At 41.8% G+C, this 4,463-nt stretch overlaps 1 pseudogene; it reads left to right on the top strand.

Annotated features, from left to right (window-relative positions):
- The first annotated feature begins 2,771 nt into the window (after positions 1-2,771).
- LOC111539209 lies at positions 2,772-3,350 on the top strand (annotated as a pseudogene).
- The last annotated feature ends 1,113 nt before the right edge of the window (positions 3,351-4,463 follow it).

Here is a 4,463-nt window from a genome sequence, read left to right as displayed (position 1 = left end):
ATGAAACCAAATACTAGTTTTCTAAAAAGATCAATAAAATAAATAAACTTTTAGTGACATTGACCAAGAAAAAAGAGAAAACACAAATTACCAATATCAGGAGTGAAAGTGGAGAGGATATCATTACAGATTCCACGTACACCAAAAACATAATAAGACCATAGGGGGATTCTGGCAAGATGGCCAAATAGGAACAGCTCTGGTCTGCAGCTTCCAGCAAGACCAATGCAGAAGGCAGGTGATTTCTGCATTTCCAACTAAAATATTTGGTTTATCTCACTGGGACTGGTTAGACAGTGGGTGCAGCCCATGGAGGGCAAGCAGAAGCAGGGTGGGGCATCACCTCACCCGAGAAGCACGAGGAGTTGGGAAACTCCCTCTACTAGCCAAGAGAAGCCGTGGGGGACTGTGCCATGAGGGACGGTACTATCTGGCCTAGATACTATGTTTTTCCCACAGTTTTTGCAACCCACAGACCAGGAGATTCACTCAAGTGCCTACACCACCAGGGCCCTGAGTTTCAAGCACAAAACTAGGTGGCCATTTGAGCAGACACCAAGGTAGCTACAGGAGGTTTTTTTTTTTTTTTTTTTTTTTTTTTTTTCCATACCCCAGTGGCACCTGGAACTCCAATGAGACAGAACCGTTCACTCCCCTGGAAAGGAGGCTGAAGCCAGGGAGCCAAGTGGTCTTGCTCGGGGGTTCCACGCCCACAGAGCCCAGCAAGCTAAGATCCACTGACTTGAAACTCTAACTGCCAGCACAGCAGTCTGAAGTTGACCTGGGACATTTGAGCTTGGTGGGGGAAAGGGCCAATGCTGACACTTGAGTAGGCTGTTTCCTCCCACAGTGTAAACAAAGCCATCAGAAAGTTCACACTGGGCAGAGCCCACCACAGCTCAGCAAAGTCACTGTAGCCAGACTGCCTCTCTAGATTCCTCCTGTCTGGGCAGGGCATTTCTAAAAGAAAGGCAGAAGCCCCAGTCAGGGGCTTATAGATAAAACTCCCATCTCCCTGGGACAGAGCACCTATGGGAAGGGGTGGCTGTGTGCACAGCTTCAGCAGATTTAAATGTTCCTGCCTGCCGGCTCTGAAGAGAGCAGCAGATCTCCCAGCACAGTGATCGAGCTCTGCTAACAGACAGACTATCTCCTCAAGTGAGTCCCTGACCCCCATGCCTCTTGACTGGGAGATACCTCCCAGCAGAAGTCAAGAGACATCTCATACAGGAGAGCTTCAGCTGGCATCTGGCAGGTGCTGCTCTGGGATGAAGTTTCCAGGGGAAGGAGCAGGCAGCAATCTTTGCTGTTCTGCAGCCTCTGCTGGTGATAAACAGGAAAACTGGGTCTGGAGTGGACCTCCAGCAAACTCTAGCAGACATTTTGAAGAGAGTCCTGACTGTTAGAAGGAAAACAAACAGAAAGCAATAGCATAAACATCAACAAAAAGGACACCCATGCAAAAACCCCATCCAAAGGTCCTTAGCATTAAAGACCAAAGGTAGATAAATTCATGAAGATTATGAAAAACCAGCCCTAAAAGGCTGAAAATTCCAAAAACCAGAACACCTCTTCTCCCTCAAAGGATCACAACTCCTCACCAGCAAGAGAACAAAACTGGACTGAGAATGAGTTTGATGAATTGACAGAAGTAGGCTTCAGAAGATGGGTAATAACAAACTCCTCTGAGTTAAAGGAGCATGTTCTAACCCAATTCAAGGAACCTAAGAACCTTGATAAAAAGATAGAGGAACTGCTAACTATAATAACCAGTTTAGAGAAGAACATAAATGACCTGAAGGAGCTGAAAAACACAGCACAAGAACTTCGTGATGCATATAAAAGTATCAATAGCTGAATCGATCAAACTGAGAAAGGATATCAGGGATTGAAGATCAACTTAGTGAAATAAAGCGTGAAGACAAGATTAGAGAAAAAAGAATGAAAAGGAATGAACAAAGCTTCCAAGATAGATAAGACTATGTGAAAAGACAAAACCTATGGTTGATTGGCATACCTGAAAGTGATAGGGAGAATGGAACCAAGTTGGAAAACGCACTTCAGGATATCATCCAGGAGGATATCATCCAGGAGAACTTCCCAATCTAGCAAGAAAGGCTAACATTCAAATTCAGACCACCAAGATACTCCTTGAGAAGAGCAACCCCAAGACACATAATTATCAAAATCCCCAAAGTTGAAATGAAGAAAAAATATTAAGGACAGCCAGAGAGAAAGTTCAGGTTACCCACAAAGAGAAGCCCATCAGACTAACAGCGGATCTATTTGCAGAAACCCTACAAGCTGGAACAGAGTGGGGGCCAATATTCAACATTTTTAAAGAATTTTCAACCCAAAATTTCATATCCAGCCAAACTAAGCTTCATAAGTAAAGGAGAAATAAAATCCTTTATAGACAAGCAAATGCTGAGAGATTTTGTCACCACCAGGTCTGCTTTATAAGAGTTACTGAAGGAGGCACTAAATATTGAAAGGAAAACCCAGTAACAACCACTGCAAAAACATACCAAATTGTAAAGACCATCGACACTATGAAGAAACTATATCAACTAATGGGTAAAATAGCCAGCTAACGTCATAATGACAGGATCAAATTCACACATAACAATATTAACCTTAAATGTAAACCGGCTAAATTCCCCCAGTTAAAAGACAAAGACTGGCAAATTGGATAAAGAGTCAAGACTTATTGGTGTGCTGTATTCAGGAGACCCATCTCACATACAAAGACACACACAGGTGGCGGAAAGATGGCAGAACAGGCTACCAAGTTCATGCTGTTTGTGTGTCTGGGTAACATTTGTCGATCACCCATTGCAGAAGCAGTTTTCAGGAAATTTGTAACTGATCAAAACATCTCAGAGAATTGGAGGGTAGACAGCGCGGCGACTTCTGGGTATGAGATAGGGAACGCCCCTGACTACCGAGGGCAGAACTGCATGAAGAGGCACAGCATTCCCATGAGCCACATTGCCTGGCAGATTACCAAAGAAGATTTTGCCACATTTGATTATATACTATGCACGGATGAAAGCAATCTGAGAGATTTGAATAGAAAAAGTAATCAAGTTAAAACCTGCAAAGCTAAAATTGAACTACTTGGGAGCTATGATCCACAAAAACAACTTATTATTGAAGATCCCTATTATGGGAATGACTCTGACTTTGAGACGGTGTACCAGCAATGTGTCAGGTGCTGCAGAGCGTTCTTGGAGAAGGCCCACTGAGGCAGGTTCATGCCCTGCTGTGGCCAGCCTGACTAGACCCCACCCTGAGGTCCTGCATTCTCAGTCAGTGTGTAATCATGTTCCAGAGCCCAAAGGCCCAGCTCTTTGCTCAGTTGACTTACTGTTTCTTACCCTAAAAAATATTGTAGATGGAAATCAGTTATGTTTGGCAGAAGAATCAATAAAATTATTTGATTCTGACAGTTTGTGGGGTATATTAAGAATTCTTAGACTAGTTGAACATCTCACTTTGCCCCAATTACAAAAATAGTAGAACAAGCAACATGAAACATAATAAAGGAAAACCTCACTTGAAGGCCCAGGTCAGCATCTAAGCCCGCTGAGACTTAGGTAGTCAAGTCTACCTCTTCAGTAGGTTTGTATGGATGGCCTGATGGAGGGCAGGTGCCCTTTGCTCCGTGTGCTACCTCTCTCTTCCCCAGGGCCTTTTATGGATTGACAGTAGCCCTCTCCATAGGAGCTCACAGTCTAGATTAGAAATGTTTTAATTTATACACACCCATAGTGCACATTTGTATATTGAAAAGATAGGGAAGAGAGAAACATTTATGGAAACAGTCACTAGCACCTTCAATACTTCATGATTTTTGTAGAGTTTACTTCATGAGGAGGTCAGCTCATTTGCTCCCATCTGAACCACTTTGCCTCTGAAACTTCATTATATCCAGAAAGAAGGACGCTTGTATGCTAGTCTAACTATGGTCAGTTGAGGAATATGACTGTTTTTATATGCACGTGTAACCCAAATGTCCAATATAAATTGGCTTATTTTTTTAAATAATTTTAAAAGTTGGGAAAAGCTTTATTATTTGGCATGCTTAAATATTAAGTATTCTTCATCAGCATTTAATAAATGTATAGGCAGATATAGGTAATTTCTGTGTATTTTGAGATAATGTCGAAATCATGAATATTTCAAAATAAACTGGGGAGTTATAAAAATACAACTAGAGATACATAAAAAAAAAAAAAAGACATACACAGGCTCAAAATAAAGGGATGAAGGAAGATTTACCAAGCAAATGGAAAGCAAAAAAAGCAGGGGTTGCAATTCTAGTCTCTGATAAAACAAACTTTAAACCAACAAAGATTAAAAAAGACAAAGAAGGACATTACATAATGCTAAAGGGATCAATGCAACAAAAAGAGCTAACTATTCTAAATATATATGCACTCAATACAGGAGCACCCAGA

Source organism: Piliocolobus tephrosceles, chromosome 1 (assembly GCF_002776525.5).
Source record: "Piliocolobus tephrosceles isolate RC106 chromosome 1, ASM277652v3, whole genome shotgun sequence".
Taxonomy (NCBI): Eukaryota; Metazoa; Chordata; class Mammalia; order Primates; family Cercopithecidae; genus Piliocolobus; species Piliocolobus tephrosceles.
The sequence above is the reverse complement of the archived record's forward strand: the minus strand, read 5'-3'. Positions and strand labels throughout refer to the sequence as shown.